The following is a 20389-nucleotide window of genomic DNA, read 5'->3' as shown; positions in this document are numbered from 1 at the left end:
GTAGTGAAGTGCAAAGCCTGCTACCTGCTAGAAAAATAGCATGTGATGGAAGGAAGATAAGAGAGAACAAAATACACATTATCACCTCAAAAATACATCCTACTACGTAAGTGGGGTTTTCTCCCACTTATGCTAGAGCATTTGATTTTCATATGTAACAAGAAGGAATAATTTCAGCTGCAAGTAACTCATCTACAGTGCTTTAACACTTAACCATTTGTTTTAGAAATTAAAAAAAAAAAAAAAAAGCAAAACTGGAGGTAGATAGATCTCTTTGTTGATTCAGCAGGTTGTGAAATTCTTTTTGTTTTTCCTTCATGATGTTTGTCTTATGACCATAAGATGGTTCCTGTTGCTCCAGACATCTTGCCTACATTCCAACAGTCTACATGTTGCCAGTCTTAACCTTAGGCCATCTTCTTGTTAACCTCTTGTTCACTTTCATGAAGCACTATAATTCGGTAGTCCTAATTCTGCCATATCATTTTGAAATCTCAGAATTTGAAATTATAATGCAGTCTTATCTTGTACTTCATGTCTCGGGCTAAGAAAAAGAAAACAATTCACACCCTGAGATGAAACAGACAAACAAGCAAAATCAGGGTCAGTCTATATTGTGGTGTTTTTCCAAAGTGTCTACAACTTGATTCCTTTGGCCTCTGAGCTTTCCTTTGGCAGAAGACAAAGACCTGATCTCTGCTTTGCATGAACTGTCTCTCTGGAATTCTTAGTGATTGCCATCCAGCCTTGCCACTTTCAGGATGGAGAGTTTACCACTTCTAAAGAGGCCTTTAACAGTTTTGGCCCAATCCAACTACTAGAAAATTCTTTCTTATATCCCCTTTGCAAATTCCATATATAAATCTTAGCTTTGTCCTCTAAGAAAATATAATAAAACCTAGTCTCTCTTACTAATTTAGTTCCTTTAAATACTACAAACCATTTACAAAATTTCTCCCTAGTATTACATCAACTAAACAGACTTATTTCCTTCCACTGCCTTATTTCTCGAATAACGTGCTTACTGTACCCGTGATTGTCATGGGCCTTCCTTTACAGACTGCCGGCTCACTTGGTCTTCTCATGCCCCTCCTTCCTAAGGTCAAGGACTATGCTTCTTGGTTACCCCTGCATCACAGGTGTCTAACATGATTCCTGTTGAATCAGTCACATTGTAAACATTCAGAAAGTATACAGAATTAATGAGATTAGAAAGTGCAGCACCTGGAAGTAATTTACAGTGGTTATTAATGGCTGATTTCTTTATTCTTCCTACATCTTTTAAATTGCTTACAATGGGTACGTATTGCTTTTATAACCCAAGTAAAACAAGAACATGCTTTTAACTTCTAACATGTTGTACAAGACTGCATATGATATTTCAGATATAATTGACTAATGCAGACCCATGTGGAATGATTACTTTCATTGTACCTATGTGCTGTGATACTTTTGTTGCAGGCTAATGTTGCACCATCTCCTTAAGTATAACGCATTCAAACATTTGTTTTGTGTCCGTTTTGTACAAGCCACTCTGCCATCCTTTAAGCAGCTTGCTTTGTGCTGCTTTGAACTGAGCTTGTCATTGCCATATCTCTAGGTACTTTCTATGTGAAAGAAGGAGTGAATGGAGAGAAGGCTATCTTCCCTGTCGGTCAAGTTATCTTCATCCTGTATTTCCCTTGTGGCATAAATTTTTAATCTTGTATTAAGATTTTCATATCTTTGCTTGTTACATTTCTTCTTGATAGGTTCTGCTCACATTGTAGCTTTTAGACACTTTTAGATATTCTTATTCCATCATCAAGCATATTCACTATCTCTTCAATTTTCATGGCTTTGTATTTCAATATAGACCATTTTCATGTGTAATATCACTGTATAGTACTTGTCTACCTACTTACTAGATTCAAAAGCACAGTTCATAGAATGGGGGAAGAAAATATTAAGTGACCTAAAAATATTTCTGCAAAGTGATGGTGGATTGAAAGTAGTATTATTACCATTTTGTGCATAGACCAAGGTCATGGCACAGCAATACTTCCACTCCTAACATGAACTGTGTGACTGTCATATTGGGAAGTAAAATATCATGAGCTGATTAATTCTCACATCCACATTGCTCTCATTAAACACTGTTTTACATTTTTTTCAGCTATTGGCCACACTGGGTCTTTGTTGCTGTGTGCGGACTTTCTCTAGTTGCAACAGTGGGGGCTACTACTTGATGGGCGCATGCTTCTCACTGCGGTGCCTTCTCTTGTTGCAGAGCAGGGGCTCTAGGGCACACGGGCTTCAGAAGTTGTGGCACATGGGCTTAGCTGCTCCGTGGCACACGGGATCTTCCCAGACAAGGATCAAACCCTTGTTCCTTGCATTGGCAAGTGGATTATTAACCACGAGACCTTTAGGGAAGTCCTAAACAGTCTTACTTAGGGAGACATCCACTTCTGAGAAGATGAAGTAGATATACTTTTCCCTATTCTTACTATTAAGTACAACGAAAACCCCTAAATACTATATATAAAATAAAGGAAAGTTTAGAAAAGAAGGCAGATGGGTTAGAGGCCTTGGGATTCAAGGAAGGACACAGTGGTGAGTTCCTTGGGTTTTCTTTTTGCCTCGTGTATTCCAGACTTGGAGCTGGAGAAGCGGTAACCTGGAATGGTCAATGAGTGTAGACAAAAAAATGCTCCCATCAAAAACCTGCACTCTCAAGCCAAAAGACCAGGAAAGGAACAGCCTAGCAAGACAAAAAATCCTTCAGACAATAACTGTTGTACTCCACCAAAAGAACTGTGAGCCTGCCTCCACCCATGCCAATAAGACTGAGTGGGGGCCGTGAACTTCCACGTTCATGCTGGAATAAGGCCCCAGATTCCCCTGTCAGGGAGTATCAGACGGGGCTGAGTAGGGATCTGGGACTTCTGCCCGACCTGGGAGTAATGAGTGTTATTTCCACTCCCCATTGGTGTGATGTAAGAGGATGTCCACTGGGCCTGTCCACTGGCATGACTGACATAGGATGACCACGGCCCATCAATAATGAGGCCACTTACTGCCCTTCTCCTGGTGTCAGTGGAGGTCAGAAGGAAAGCAGTAAGGAAGCACCCTGCTTACGATCACCAATGAGGCATCACTGAGCACCCAGGAAGGAGCCAGAACTCTCAACCTTCACTAGCAGCAACTAGGAACACTCCTCCTCCCCAGGTGTCAATGAAAGCCAAGTGGGGGACCAGGGCTTCCCTCCTCATCTGGCAGGAATGAGCCAACTCAGTCTATCCCCTTTCCCTAGGGGAAGGTATCAGAGAAAGTCAGAAAAACAGGAGGCTAACTAAGATTCAAAGACATAATAATAAGTGAAAGGCCCAGGTTTCAATCTAAAACCACTCATTATGATCACCAAGAATAAGAAAGGCCTCGAACTGAATAAAAAAGGACAAGAAATAGATGCTAACACCAATATGACAGAGATACTAGATTTATTTGACAAAGATTTTAAAGTAGCCATTCTAAAAATGCTTCAGTCAGCAGTTATGAACACACTTGAAACATATTTTAAAAAATAGAAAGTCTCAGCAAAGACATAGAAAACATAAAGAAGAACCAAATAAAACTTCTGGAACCAAAAATAAACTGATTTGAGTAAAAGACTATGAAGAATCAAAGCTAAATGGAGCAAAGAAGTCAGTGAACTTTAAGGTAAAGTGAGATAAATAACCATAGAGTGAACTGAACTCACAATCTCAACAACAGAGGGAAATAGACTTAAAAAGAACAAACATAGGCTTGAAAATCTATGGAACTGTAACAAAAGATTTAACATTCACATCATCAGAGTCATGGAAAGAGAACAAGCTGAAAAAGTACTGAAAGAAATAATGAATGTAAATGTCACAAGTGTGACAAAAGATATAAACCTTTAGTTTCAAGAAGCTGAGTAAACTCTAAAACAAGATGATCCTCCAAAAATTCCACACCAAAACACATCCTAGTCAAACTTCTGAACACTAAAAACAAATGAGAGAGGTGGCATCTTACCTACAGGGGAAAAGCAATTTGAATGACATAGAATCTCTCAGAAACCATGAAGGTTAAAAGGAAGCGGCATAACATGTTTCAGAGGCTGAGAATAAAATAGCTGTCAACCCAGAACTCTATATCCAGTGAAAATATCTTTTGGGAATGAAGGGGAAACCAAAACAAAGAGAAACTAAAAAAATTTGTTGCCAGCGGACCTTTCCTATTTCAAGTAAGAGCAAGTAGATTTTTTTCACTAAATTATAAAATTATGTGAAATTATGGAAATTATATGAAAAATATGATTTTACCTTTAATGCTTTAACACTTTATATTTTTGTAGTTTGTATTAGTAACAAATAGATGCAGGTGGCATCCTGAAAGATAGTTAATGAGGAAATTGTATGATGGGGTAATTTGGTACTAACAAACTCTTTAGGCAGATTTAACAAGTGATGAATCAAGCCCGTGTTTTCATTTGTCCACAGAGTGAAGTGTTCCATCTTGTTCAACACAGTCAAAATACAGACCATAAGGCTGACATTTCCCCAAAACCATTTCTCTTTTAATTATCACCAAGGAAAGGAAATGAAATTCATTTGGCCTGACTTGTCCTAATACAACGTATTTCATTAACAATCCATCTGGGTCTCTGTGCTGTAGTAATAGAATTTCTTTTTTTGAAAATTGGATGCTGTTTGCTTGCCTTTCTTCTGGCACTTCTATCATCTTACATGTTTTCTTTAAGATGACTAGCAACAGTTTGACAGTACAAACCCATCAACTAAATTTTCATCCTTTCTGTGAACCTAGAAGTCTGACCTCATTCAAGGCAACTTCGTGTTCTCCTCATGTTATCTCACTTCTTCCTCGCTGACAAAACTTAGCTCATATCTTCATCACTCTTTACTGGACGAGTGCAACGGCGTCCATCCTCCAGCATTTCTAATCTGTTCTCTCACCTGTGAAGTCTTTCGCTGCCTCCCCCTCATCTTTAGCATAGATTAACCCTCCTTAGCGGAGTGTGCTATTAATGACTGTCATTGATTGATTGTTCACTATGTGCCAGACACTGTTCTAAGCATTTCATTCACATTCATTCTTTATAATAAACCTCTGAGGTAAGTTCTATTACTATCTCTATCTTATGGATGAAGAGGAGGCAAGTGAGGTTTAAATGCCCAAAGTCACACTGCTGGAAGGTAGGTGGCCAAACTTGAATTCGAACTCTGAATGGGAGCTCCAGAAAAATGGATTCGTAACCATTATGTACGTTGTCTCTAAAAGCCTGTTACGATCTGATTTCTGTTTTATCAACTTTGTGACTCTAGGACTATTTGCAAAAGGCAATTTACTGAATAATCAAGTCAAAACTGTCAAAGAAATACAGTAAGCTGGGTCTAGGACAGTCCTCTGCAAAGACAAAGGCAAGGGCAGAGGTGGAGTTAAGACATAAATCTGTAAAAATCTAAAAAAATGTTATAGGGGAGACTCTGTTTCTTTTCGTTTAATTTTGCTTCCCATTTCTTTTATTCACTAAATGGATACTGCCTCAAAGAACCCTGCCCCTCTGTCTGAATACTAACACATCCCCTCCCTGAGACTGGCCAATCCAGGAGGTATTTGCAAGATTAATGGCTTTTTAGCTTTACTTCCTCACCTCCTCCCCTTCTGTGTTCTATAAAAGAAACTGGCATCCAGACCCTGAGAAGACGTTTATTTTGAGACATTAGTCTGCCATTTTCTCGTTCTGCCAGCTTTCTAAATAAAGTTGTTTTCCTTACCTCAACAGCTCTTCTGCCACTTATTGGCCTGTCAAAAGTGGTGACTCAGTAACAGAAATAGAGAAGACAAAAGTTGAAAATCATTCCAGTCACATTGAATATTGAACATCTGAAATATAAAACACATGCAAAAATGGTATGTGTCCCAGCTGGCAAAGTCTTGGCAAAACTAAAACCCTGAATACTTGAATAGTGTCCTGATACTCTGGTGAGTTGAGTACTTGGAAAGTTGAGTTTTGGTGAATTGATTTTCAGTGCCTTAACTTTTAGCAAATTAATTTCCAGAGATTAGATTTTTGGTAGATTGGACTCTTTCCTCCTTTCCAGTATTATCCCTTCCCACCAACCTCATCAGCTCTGACACCAGGCTCAGTAGCACTGGGGCAACTGTGTTGGCTGTTTAAAGCCAGTGTCTGTTGGTTGGTGCCCACCATACCAGCTGTTAAATGTTCAGATCATCTCTCATACGTACCAATTCATTACATTCTTGTCATCTGTCCCTCTGCTGAGAACACCTGCCCACTCACTCACGTGCTCACTTGGTGAGGAGCTCTTCTTGCGCCTTTCAAGCCTCGGCTTAAGTTCATTCTTCAGGGCTCCAATAACACCGTTTGTTTCCTCTATTAGAGTCCTAAACACATTGCATTATAGCTGTTTATTCTTTGCTTTCCTCTTCCTTTAGAGGAGCTCGTTTTCCTCGGTCCCCTTTGCAACATGTGCCTGTCGCCTACTAGTTTTCAAGAGATGAATGAGTCTTGAATATCCAATAACCTCAATCAATTTTCTATCCTTTGAAAGATCAAATAGGCTTCTTGATAAATAAAACTGAGTTCAGCATTTTGTCAACATTTATGAACATTGTGACATCTTCCTGCATCAGGGAATTGATAATGAAATTATTACTTTTTCTGTTGCACATATTAAAAAAATTCCTTCCTGACTTAAAAAGTGAGTAAAAAAGCTTTATGAGGACACTGATTATTTTCCCAGAGCTTGGCACAGAGCTTAGCACTGTGCTAAATAGTAATTGAATGCATTTTAATGGCTAATATTTATTGCACAGCATATACACAAAGTACTTTACTTGCATTCTCTCACTGAATATTCTCAGTTATATGAGAGTCACCTTCTATCATTTTTTCTGTAGGATTTCTACTATACAATCCATTTTATGATGAGGAAACAGGTTTAGAGAGGTTAAGTAGGTTGCCAATGTCAGTGGCCAATGAGTGATAGAGGCAGAATTTGAATCCAGAATACTTAATATCTGGAGCTGACTTCTTATCCACCATGCTTGAATATTACCTTAGGTAATTGAGTGCTTTTTTTTTTAAAAAAAAAAAACAAAACAAAACTAGGTCTTCTGAATTGTGGCCTTCCTAGCATCATGCATGCAGTTCACCTCTGCTTATTTACCTTGACTTTTAACTTTTTTACCTTCAGGAATGAAGGTTTTCTGTTCAAGGACTGATAGAAGCCAATGTGTCTAGAGCAACAGGAATGAAGGGGAGAAGCTTAGGACATGGGGTTAGGGAGAAAAGTGGGGGCCAGAGGACACAGGTCTTTGAGAAATTTGGACCTTATGTAAATGAAATGGAAAGTCATTGCAGGGTTTTTATTTAATCTGGTTGCATTTAATCATTTTTGTCTGCTCTTGTAGATAATGTTCTGTAGAGACAGGGTCATGGCAGAGGAGGCTCTGGGACTAGTTGGGGCAAGGGGAGCAGGAATTTACCCCGGTGTGACCACACTGGAGGTGATGAGAGTAGGTGAAACTGGAGTACATTTTGGAGGTAGAATTTCTTAATAGATACTTTTTAAATTAATATGTATATAATTCTCTAACACCATATACAAAAATTAAAAAGTGGATTAAAGATCTAAATGTAAGACTGAAAACCGTTAAACTCCTACTGGAAAACATAGGCAGACACTCATTGACATAAACTATAGCAATATTTTTTAAAATTTGTCTCCTAAAGCATAGGAAATTAAAGCAAAGATGAACAAATGAGACCTAATTAAACTTAAAAGCCTTTGCACAGGAAAAGAAACTAACAACAAAACAAAAAGACAACCTATTGAGTGGGAGAAAATATTTGCAAATGATGTGACTGATAAGAGATTAATATTCAAAATATATAGACAGCTCATACAACTGAGCATTAAAATCCAAGCAACCCAATTAAAAATGGGTGGAAGACCTGGACAGGCATTTCTCCAAAGAAAACATGCAGATGGTCAGCAGGTCCATGGAAAGATGCTCAATATTGCTAATTACAGGGAAATGAAAGTCGAAACCACACTGAGGAATCACCCCACACCTGTAAGGATAGCTATTCTCAAGAAGAACACAGAAAACAAATGATGGCAAGGATGTGCAGAAAAGAGAACCCTCATACACGCTTGATGGGAAGGTACCCTGGGCAGCCACCGTGGAGAACAGTGTGGTGGTTTCTCAAACAACTAGAAATAGAACTGCCGTATGACCCAGCTATTCCACCCCTGGGTATATATCCCAAAAAACCCTGAAAACACTAATTTGAAAAGATACATGTGCTCTAATGTTCATAGCAGCATTATTTCTAATTGCCAAGATATGGGAGCAAACCAAATGTTCACTGACACATGAATGGATAAAGCAGATGTGGTACATATTTACAATGAAATATTACTCAGCCATAAAAAGAATGAAAATTCGCCATTTGCAACAACGTGGATAGACTTGGAGAGTGTTAGCCTACGTGAAATAAAGACACGTATTTCGTGATATCACTTACATGTAGAATCTGAAAGCTACAGCAGGGCTTCCCTGGTGGCTCAGTGGTAAAGAATCCTCCTGCCAACAGAGGAGACGTGAGTTCGATCCCTGATCCAGGATGATCCCACATGCAGCAGGGTAACTAGGCCTGTGTACAACTACTGAGCCCAAGCTCTAGAGCCTGCAAGCGGCAACTACTGAGCCCATGCGCTGCAGCAGCTGCAGCCCACATGCTCTAGAGCCTGCGCTCTGCAACAAGAGAAGCCAGCACAATGAGACGCCCGTGGGCCTTACCTAGAGAGTAGCCCCCGCTCGCCAGAACTAGGGAAAGCCCGTGCAAGGCAGGGAAGACCCAGCACAGCTAAAAAATAAATAAAGTAAAATCATAAAAAAAAACAACTACAACAAACTATGGCATATAACAAAAAAGAGTCTTACAAATACAGAAAACAAACTAGTGGCTATTAGTTGGGAGAGGGAAGGGGATAGGGACAATATAGAGCCCTCTCTGAGCCTTTGACTTTCTGCCCCATGCAATTTCTAGACACATGAGATGATATACTCTTCTAATTCTTACACGTCTCCTGGGGCTCTTTCTCTGTGGCTCCTTTCCCCACTTCGCCCCCCTCAGTGTAGAGGTGACCCAAGAATCTGATCTGGAGACCCTCATTCTCATATACCAGATTAGTTCTTCATATCCGATTGCTACCTTTTTCTTCCCAAGTCATGACTTAAAACTAGAAGAGAAGGAAGCTCATCTTTGTCCTTCAGTTTCCCACCAATGATTATAAAAAATATATAATTGGAAATCTAGTTGCTGCTGCTGCTAAGTCGCTTCAATCACGTCTGACTCTGTGTGACCCCATAGACGGCAGCCCACCAGGCTCCCCCATCCCTAGGATTCTCCAGGCAAGAACACTGGAGTGGGTTGCCATTTCCTTCTCCAATGCATGAAAGTGAAGAGTGAAAATGAAGTCGCTCAGTTGTGCCTGACTCCCAGTGACCCCATGGACTGCAGCCTACCAGGCTCCTCCGCCCATGGGATTTTCTAGGCAAGAGCACTGGAGTGGGGTGCCATTGGAAATCTAGAGAGGCACACAAAACATAAGTTATCAAGAATGGGATTCTTATAGAGAACTCAATTTCTACTGAGGGAATTAGGAAGAGTTTTGAATTTGGCCTAAAATACCCACTCCTAAAATTAATCTTACATGTGCTTTTTTGGGCTAGCTTATATGATATTCATTTCTACATCTTGAATAATTCATGTACCACTGACCAGCACAATGCAATATTTCACTTTAAGCATACATCTACATTTCTTAACTCTGCTCTCAATTCTAATTACTACACTCAATTTCTGTTTCTCGAAGGGAAAAGGAATCCTGCACAGAACTGAACAACAGATAATGAACTCCATTAAGTAGGGCTGACTGAGGAGGCCTGTCTAAGAAGATTTAAGTCTTAATCGAATTTTCTTTCCTGAGTTAGAAGTTTCATAAACTCTTAAACAGGCAAAAGTTTATCCCCAGATCTAGCAGCCTTTGAGGTGGGAGGCACAACTCTGTGAACCAGAGGCGGGGAGAGGGTGTTCCCTCCTGCTCGACCCTGGTGTGCACCTGTTTTCTAAACTATCCTTTTCATTAACTGTTTGGAAAAGGGGAAAGAGAAGGGCATATTGGGTGACTGCCGTATCTTGTATCTTAACACTTGTTCTCCCAGCACCATGGGAGAGAAGATTCTGCTACGTTTAAGAAGTCAGGAGATTCACAGAGTATTTTTGAGAGCCTCTTGAAAAGTGAAAAAAAAAACATTTTTCACTCGATCGTGTCCAACACTGTGACCCCATGGACTACAGCCTGCCAGGTTCCTCTGTCTGTGGAATTCTCTGGGCGAGAATACCGGAATGGGTAGCCATTCCCTTCTCCAGGGATCGAACCTGGTCTCCCACATCACAGGCAAGTTCTTCACCATCTGAGCCACCAGTGACAACCTCTTAGGAGACGTGATGTACGGGGCTGGGCTGAGGAGAAGCGGGGAGAAGGAAAGCTATCCACAGAGTTTCCTCCCCAGATTTCTGCTTTGGGCACGAGCTTCAGGGTGCTGCAGTAGAAGCGGGGGTCAGGCAGCAAAGGAGAAAGAATTTCTTTCTCTGCAAAGTGGGGGGCCTGAACAGGAGTGTCTTCATGGCACATAATAGATACTTCGTAATGGTTGAATCAATGAGCAAATGGGAAGAAATGGTTCTTTAACTTTAATTTTCAGAAACATTGAGGCTGTCAGTGCTTACTGGTCCTGACTTGATTGGTGTTACAGTCAATAATCTGAAAGTGATGGATTTAAAAGGAAGTGATTGCTCTCTTTCCTTCCATCTCACTGCCCTTTCTGATCAGATTTTCAAACTACTCCATTGTGAAAAATGTCTGGCTTCCAGAGCTCCCTATATTAGATCCTTTTATGAGGACAAGGAACTCTCTGATGTTGTTTATTCACTTATGTCTCTATTTCCTATTCCTAAGACCCTGCCCAGTCTTCTATATACAGCGATATTCATGTTTTCTGTGATCCTTTTGCTTCTACATTTTGTAAAATATGAGTTATTTTGTGTGCATAAATTTATAATCAGCACTGCATTGTGCTACAAATCATCTTGCTATTGTTATTATTTTAATTTTTTTCCCCCTGCATACTATGATCTACTGCATAACTGAGTGAACATCTAATACCTAGCTTTAATTGCTGCACAGTCCTCCTTGGGGACCCGCCCACTACATGGCATTCACTTTCTCCTCAGTGTTGGACGCCAGATTGTCATTGACATCCCACTCCAGAAACGGTGTTGTGGTGAGCATCCTGGGGCTCATCCCCTTATGGCCATGTGGGATTAATAACACATATGTGCAAAGTTTTATAGTGAACTTAACTAACGGCAGTCCCTTCCTCCCCAGGATGGCTCTGGAGTCTTTCTCCCCGCCAGCGGTAGTAAGGGCTCCTACTTTCTGTCCTGGTGTTTCTGCCAGCTTGGTATCATTTACCTCCCTCCTTTTGCTGGTCCAATGGCCCTGAAGTGACAATCCATGATAGCTTTAACTTACATTTTTTAACAACTTTTTTTTTTAAGCTGTGCTATGCAGCTTGAGGGATCTTAGTTTCCAGACCAGGGATTGAACCCCAGGCCCTTCGGCAGTAAAAGCACCAAGTCCTAACCACTGGACCACCAGGAGAGGCCCTACATTTTAAAATGAATGTATTTTCCACAAATGGTTTCTCTTTATATGTGGGCTTTTTATATTTCATCTCCTATACATTGAATACTTCTTTTTCTTTTTGCCTATTCTCTATTGGAATTACGGTCTTCTCCTTGTTGATTGCAGGAATCCCATGTCAGTTTCAGACATTGCTCATAATTTTTTCCAAATTTGTCATATCTCTGTTAACTTGGCCGGTGACAATTTTTGTTGAACAAAAATCTTTAATTTTTATAAAATCAAATTGATTATTTTGGCCTTATACTTTATACCTCTGTGATAAAAAGCTTTATTAAAATATTTTATGACAATAATAAAAGGATTAGAGAAAATGTTTTTGATAGTTTTCTGTCAAACAACAAGCTGGAGAGTTGAACATGAATCTCTTCTAATGGCATTAGTCTTCTCCATTACCCTGAGTGACTGAAGATTTCTATGGATCCAAGTGGAGAATAAGATTTGATTGTGGCATGTGTTAAAGAGCTTTATCACCTACGTGGAGAAGGTCTTTTGAAGAAATACTCTTATTCCCCATAAACTCCAGCTATCTGACTCAGGGCTGCCTGGCAAAGAAGCTTGGGCTTGCCCAGGGACTGAAGGGTTTCAATGCCGCTATGCCCTCATATAGCCTCCCCTGAGTGACTTCATCTTTTGCATCCAGTCTTATTAAAGAGAGACAATGAGAAAAAGACTGCACTGTGAACGTTCCCACAGTGGTTTATACTTACTAGAATTTTTTTTGTACCAATTGTTGTGGACTGAATGTTTGTATTAGCCACAAATTCACATGTTGAGCTCTTAACCCTCAGGATGATGATGTTAGGAGGTAGGGCTTTGGAAAGGTGGTTAGGTCATGAGGATGGAACCCTCATGAATAGGATTCGTATCCTTACAAAAGAGATGCCAGGGAGCTTTCTTGCCCTCTCTACCACTTGAGGTCACAATACTACCATTTGTCTACAGTCTGGAAGAGAGTCCTTAGCAACACCTGACCATGCTGGATCTTGATCTCAGACTTCTAGCTTCCCTGTCTCTGGCATTCTGTTATAAGCTTGAACTGATAAGATACCAGTCATTCACTCAGCCAGAAAAAAAATGTATATTGATCTCCAAGGAAACTGGTTGGTGGAAAAATTCAAATTTAATCTACAGTCGCAATGAGGGGTACAATTAGGTGATGTGGTACATTGAATTTATGTTTATTCAAAACCTCAGAAATTTACTTTATTTGAAAATAGGACTACTGAAGATGTCATTGGTTAAGGGCTTTGAGGTGAAATTATTCTGGATTTAGGGTAGACCCTAAATCCAATGACTTGAGAAGAGGACTCAGAGACACACATGAGAAGGTGGCCATGTGAAGTTGGAGGTAAAGACTGGAGTGATGTTGCCACAAGTAAAGGAATGCCAGGAGCCACCAAAGTCTGGAAGAGAGAGGAGGTACTCTTCCCCAGAGCCTTCAGAGAAATTATGGCCCGCTGAAATGTTGAGTTTTGACATCTGGTCTTCAGAGCTATGGAGGAGTAAATTCCTATTGTTTTAAGCCAGCAACTATGTGGTAATTTGTGACATCAGCCTTAGGAGACTAATACAGGTGGAATGATGACATGATGAATTTTCAGGCTGCAGATGTCCATTGGTTTCTGGACCAGAATGAGGAGGTTCTAGAGACTGAGTAACCCACCTGCTAAGAAAGTTCTTTCTGTTATGATTATTGCCCTTCAGTAAGTTGCCTGGTTTTGAGGTAAAGACTCTAACACTCAAGGTCCCCTCCAGTGATGGGCTATTTCTCCACTATTTAAATTGGAGACTTGGCCACAATTTAACTCCAGCTTCGCCCAGTGCTCCAGCATCCCATCTGGGAGATGATCCCCAAATTCCTCTCTTCATATGAACCCTTCTCTTTCTTTTCCTCTCAGGGGTATTTAAGTGGCAGTGAAGGTGAGGAGAGAAAAAAGTCTAGGGGACGAACCTTATGTGATCCTAGGGGAGGGAGTTCACACAGAAGCTTCCCAGGGACACCATTAATTGACGTGGCAGTTATTTATTGGAAAGTATGGCAGACTGAGTGGATTTTCAGCATTAAAAACACTGTCTGGTCTTCATGAACATCTGGCACAATTTTCCGGAAGTCTTCAGGGAAAGACTTCCGGCCCCGCCCCGCTTCCTCACCACAGCCCTCGCTCAGTCTGCCGTTTCCGCTCTGCCTTCCTGGAGCATTCTCCCCTGGATCCCGGTTGAGCCTGTTGTCCCGGCAGCAGCCTGCCTCTTCTAGCCAGCCAGAAGTCTTGTCCCCATACTCCCCAACCCTTCCTGGGAGTTCTGTTCCCCCTTTCTCCTCTCCCTTGACGCTATTAGGCCTTTCCTTTTAAGATGATTTTTCACCCTTTATTTTCCTGATTAATGTGCGCTAGGGCACAAGAGCCAGGGTTATATAATGCCTAAAACCATGGACTTTGGAGTTCTATGGTCTGCGCTTGAATTCCAGCTCTGCCACCTACTATGTGCTATCTTAAGACGGATGCTTAACACTGCCAAAGAGATATTTTCAATGGTAACATAGACGTAAGAACTGAACTGAACAACATAACACCTCACAGAGTGCTCCTGAGGATTAAATGAGACGCCTGCAAACGCTCAGCAGGCAGATCCTGGCATGGTGGCAGATACTTAAAATAGTAGCTGCTACTCTCACATGTTGCCTCTTTTCTACATATTTTGTCAAAAGTATTGTCCAGTCCTCTTATTTGTTGTTTATCTTTAAATACAGCTTCATTATCCTTCTACAAGGTCCTCAGAGATACTTGATATTTATTTGCAAGGTAAAGGCAACCTCCCATCTTCCTCCGGGTAATCCTTATCCTTTGTTTTCTTTACTGCTCACATCTGAGGCTTCTTATGTGTATTTTCACCTGGAAATGAATGCCCTTTCTGCAGAGCTGTTCTTTTGATTTGACACTAACTTTTATGCAGAAAGGTGTTTTATGATTGTCTTCTCCAGTGTAAAAGAGCAGAGACATAAATTAGACCTCAAGAGCAACCTTGTTCCCAATGCACACCAAAACAAGCAAATCGTAAATCTGTAACTTGCTTGGGTTGGTAAAGACCAGGCTCTGTACTTAAATTCCCCTTGTGTTTCAAAACCTTCAGAAACGTTAAGTGAGTAAACTCTCATAGCAGCTCTTTCAGACAAGCCTTTAGTTAAACATAGTTTCTCTCATGATATTTCAATCCAAGTCTGTCCTGGAGACTCACTGGCTGTCCTGTTATCCTGTCCCAGAGTTATGCATCTCCTCTCCAAAGAAGGCCTGGAGAGATGCTGGAGGCGATGGATGGAAGGGCTTGATCAGTATTCAGTAAGGGAAGGGAAGTCTAATAAACAACATATAGGACTGGGAACCGGGCCAGATCTGAATTCCAATCTTTTTTTTAACCTTGTAAGCAGGAAACTTACTAGATGATTTCACTCCTGGAGCTTGTTCATATAATTGCTTTCTTCTCCCCACAGATTCCACTCTGCTACAACCTCCTACTCCCATAGGCAAATGGTTGACAGGATCAAGAGAGAAAACCTTAAAGGAGTGGGATGGGGGGTGGTTGGGAGGGAGGCTAAAGAAGAGGGGGCCGTATAGATACAGTTATGGCTATTTGCATTGTTGTATGGTGGCAACAAAACAACGTTGTAAAGCAGTTGGGGTGTGTGTGTGTGTGTGTGTGTGTGTGTGTGTGTGTGTGTGTGTGTGTGTGTGTGTGTGTGTGTGTGTGTGTGTGTGTGTGTGTGTGTGTGTGTGTGTGTGCATGCTTAGTCGCTCTGTTGTGTCCTAGTCTTTATGACCTCGTGGACTGTAGCCTGCCAGGCTCCTCTGTCCACGGCTTCTCTAGGCAAGAATGTTGGATTGGGTAGCCATTCCCTTCTCAGGGGTAGTGGGGATGTTGGTGGAAATCTTCCCTACCTAGGGATCGAACCTGGATCTCCTGCATTGCAAGGGGGGTTCTTTGCCATCTGAGCCACCAGGGAAGTCCAAAGCCATTATCCTCCAATAATAATAATAATAAAATACATCAAAGATGGAAAGAAGGGACAAGGTCATGCAGCAGCGGCGTGAGGGCAGGATCTGTGTTTTCGTCGCTGTTTATCCCTGGCCCCTGTGAGTGTGTGCGCACGCTCATGAATGCATCTGTGCACATTTGTCTTCATTTCTCTCCCTCTGTCTCTCTGCTTATTCACCCTGTATCTGACATTTAACTCGCCAATATTCATTCAATCAATGTCTATAGACTGGATACCACTCTCTGTAGGAGGCTCTGCCGTCCACCAGGAATTCAGATAAAATAGGAGAAGAAATCTCCCCTTCAATTCTTAATGAACTATTAGAAAAAAAAATCTTTGGCTTTATTTTTTTTTTTTTTGCTCTTTATTATGATATTTTTAGGCATGCAAAAACGTGGAGAAAAGAGTGAAACAAATTTCAATGCACCTATTACCCAAGTTCAAAATGGATTAGAAAATGGCCAACCTGTTTCCGGTTTACCTTGATCTCCTGCTTTGCCGTCCCTTGCTGCCCACACACCTGCACTAAATGATTGTCACGGCGATCCCAGGCACGATGTGAAGAGGGAATGCCTGTCTTGTCAATGCTCCTTCTTTTGGGGCCTTAGCAGTACCAAGTTCTTGCCTTCATGCCTTGGATTTTCAAAACTGCAGAGGGCTGATGAGCGACCCTCAGTCAGACCAGGCCTCCAGAAGACCCCAGGTGCCCCCAATGCTTTTGTTTTCAGAGAACCCTGCACCTCTAGCAAATTATGGGGACAGGGCAGTGGCCTTGGGTTGGGCGTGGGGTGGGACATGGCTAATGACTGCCCCGTCTACTGTGTGTATGAGAGCCCAGGAGGGCTGCTCTGCCTGGCCAGATGCTGTGGCTCCTCCTGGCCTTCCTCCCAACAACCTCCCAGCTCCCGTAGGATTAAATTTGACTCAAAGTCTCAGGTCCGTTCTGACGTGGATTCTGGGCCTTTTGCCATTTTCCAGCTTTTTTCTCATTTTGTCATTAAGACCGTGGGGCTTGAGCTTGAGGTCAGTTCAACAGGGAGAGAGCTTGAGAAATAAGAGTGTGAGTGTGATAAACTTAGTAATAATAATAATAAATCCAATTCTTATTGAGTTTACTACGTGCCAGGCACTGTTCCGAGTCTTTTACATGTACTCCTTTGTTAAAAATATTCTATAAGGTAGGTAGTGGTTTATTTTCAAGACAGAGAGTTCAGACAACTTGCCTGAAGTCATGTGGTAGAAAGAGGCTGAGCTGGAACACAGACCCAGCCAGCCCAGTTCTAGAGCCCTTCGCTGTAGGTTTTTGGGGATCTTGTGAACAACCACTAAGCCTCTAGGGGGAAAGACTATGACAAATAAAAGGTATATGGCCTTGAGAGAAGGCCATATAAATAACTGAGTGACAGCGGATCTAATAGAAACAAATGTACAATATTAATGCAAGATGTTAATAATGAAAGAAACTGTGGGGAATAGGGGGACTCTGTTCTTTCTGTGCAATTTTCCTGCAAACCTAAAGCTGCTCTAAAAAAAAAAATCCTTAAAAAAGTGGGATCTTCCCAAGACAGTCTTGAATGATGAGTTGGCACAGTTAACATGGCTGAAAGTGGAAGTTGGAAAATTAAAACTTTTATGTTTAAGTACTCTTGATAGTGATTCCTCAAAAGCCTGATTATGTACCACTTATAATATATTGACGAGGATAAAATGAGGTTCATGTATGTGAAAGCACTTTGTTAGTGGATAAGCTTCATTCTTCTGCTGATTTATACTGACCTTTTTCTTGGGCCAGTGTCTTTCTTTTCTTTTGTGGTTTCCCATTCCCTACAAGTATTTCCTGCCAAGTAAATCTTCATGTTGCTGAAAACTGGTTCCATGTGTTCTGTGTTGAACCTGTATTTTTATTTCTGACATCATCCTTGCCCAAAGTATCTCTATCCGAGAGTGACTGTAAGGAATATCTGCTGTTCCCACTGCAGCTGATATCTGCACGTATTATCATCAGAACTGGAGGTCAAGTTGAGGGTGCACCTAGGTTAGTGTGAACAGTGTGGATTTCCATGCAGGAACCTGCTTCCCATGCATTTTCATGGATATGAATAGGTAGCCATTGCCCTGTGATTGTTGACTCATGCATTTCTATTTTTCTTATAAAGAAAATGGCTTATTGTGTAGCTTATGTTTTTTATTTTTCCTGGGGCTATGAGAACTAAGAACTGAGATATTTGGATGAGAGCACTATAAATAACAGAATAAATATTCCCTAAAACAGTTAGGTGTCTGATTTTGCTTATCTGCATGACCCAAGGGGAAATCATGAATGACCCTAAGTAGGTACATCAAAGTTTTTACTCAGCTGGATCATTTGCCTTTTTTGAGTAGATTATAAAGCCACAAGGCAGAACTTTGACATCTTCATTCAGTTTTATAGCTCTGTGTAGATGGTGCTCAATAAATAATAAAGACAATACTGCTCAATTGATAAAAATAGATTTTACTACACAGAGAGCATTTGGGAATCAAGGACTGAGTCACAATTTATCTGATATATTGTGATTCAATCATATTTGAGAAAGTGTAGCTGTTTGGAAATTGCTAGAACTCTAAAAGCAACAAGTACCCATTTTTCCTTACCAGCTTTGAGGAGCATGTAAAATAATTTAAGAAGAAAATCAAAACAAGGGGAAATTTAGGCTCACTTATTTGCTAAAAGATAAAGAACATAGTCAGAGGTATAATTTAGGAGAAACAAAAGTATGATGTTTGAGAGTATACAGACTTTTGAGAATTGTTTCCAGGTGCTATAAGTGAGATTAAAAGCTGTTTCTAGATGTTAACCCACAAGGGTTGTTTTACCCTCTGTTTGTGAACGCATGTGCCATTATGTGAATGGAACACTATTGCCCCTTTGGGAAGACTCTCAGATACCCTGGGACATAGCTTTTCTGTTCTCTGTTTCTTACCTAGGAATCAGTACTACTTTGGAAACAACCAAAATCTGAATATGTATCTTAAAAACTCAGATTTTCCAGATGAGGCTCCTTTCCAAACTGGAATCAAGATTGCCTGGCCTCTGTTCTCAGCCATCCTTCCCTTTGCTTTTTCTCTCTATGGATCTTGTTACCCTCTCCTAAAGGAACCCCGTTTCGATGCTCTGAGGCATCTGGTCGTCGCCTGAGTTCTGGCTTTCCTTCCACTCATCTTGCCTCGGTCTCTTCTCACTGCCATCCTCACAGACTTACGTCTGGGACCCTTCATGTGTCTTTGCTCAGTAGGTGTCTCTCAATGGATCTACCCAATTTTTATTGAATGTTGTTACCCTCTCTGGCATTTCAAAGGCACAGGTCACTTACATACATGTGAATGTACATGGCAGAAAGTAAATCAGAACCCATTGATTCTGTTGCTCTTAGTTAAACATATGTGATTAATTTCCATTGTATATTAGGTTTATAAGATTAGACAGGATGTAATCTCTCTTGTCTGCTCACAATGTATGATGGGCATTGGATTTTAGCCTCTGTTTTATGAGGGATTCCTTAGTGGCTATTTATTTCCTTTCTTTGAAAAGAGTAACATGAAGAATCATTCCATTAGGACAAAATGCTTCTCACCCAGCACCACCTGGACCCCCTGGGTTTTGCTCTGTTGGGAACGTGAAGCCTCGGCCTTATACTCCTTCCTATCAAGTTTGAAAGTACTAAATAACCTTTCTATGTGCTTATCTTTTTATTAGGCATTCGCTCTATCTACACAATAATCCAATAAGGAAACCATTGTAAGTTTCCCCTCATACTATGCATAAGAAAATTGAGTGACAAGGAGGTCAATTAACCGGTCCAATGTCACCCAGCCCCACAAAAGGCTGGAGTCATGACTCAGACCAGACGGCCCAGCGCTAGCAGCCTTGCTCTTGACTCCTCACTGCCCTGTATCTGACGCGGTTTACGTGGCTTACGCCTTAATGTGAAGATCTGCCACCTCTGAGGCTTAGATATAAGGTGTGAGGCACTGCTCAAAATGAACCAGGATGCTTAGTGGAGATGCCAAAGGGAAAGCAATTTTGAGTTTCTCATAATCTCAGTCTCTGCCTCTTTTAACCAAACCAAATCAGTATGCAATCCAAGGAAAAAGAATGTGCTTGCTGTGCAGTGTATCATCAAAAGAATTTCTAGAATTCTAGTCCAACAGCCTGGTGCCTGAGACCTTCCTTTATAGAAATTCCAGAGCCCCCCTCTGTTTGGTTTATAGCAGTTTCAAAGGTTACAGATGGTCTCATTGCTCTAAAAATAAATATCTGGTGGATCTTTGAAACTCAAAACCTGGCCATTTCTTCATGTACTTTTGATTAATGGATTCATGAAAGTCACATAAAAATCAGCTTCTAAAGGCTTAGCATCTTTGATTAATATTGAATTTAGGCACTTGCCTATTTCTTCATTTATATGACAAATTTTTTACATCTGAGAAAAACTTCTAATAACTTTGTGTCAGTTCCTTCTCGAAAAGTTCAAAGCCGAAGCAG

This window comes from Cervus elaphus, chromosome 3 (assembly GCF_910594005.1).
Source record: "Cervus elaphus chromosome 3, mCerEla1.1, whole genome shotgun sequence".
In the NCBI taxonomy this organism is placed as follows: Eukaryota; Metazoa; Chordata; class Mammalia; order Artiodactyla; family Cervidae; genus Cervus; species Cervus elaphus.
The sequence above is the reverse complement of the archived record's forward strand: the minus strand, read 5'-3'. Positions refer to the sequence as shown.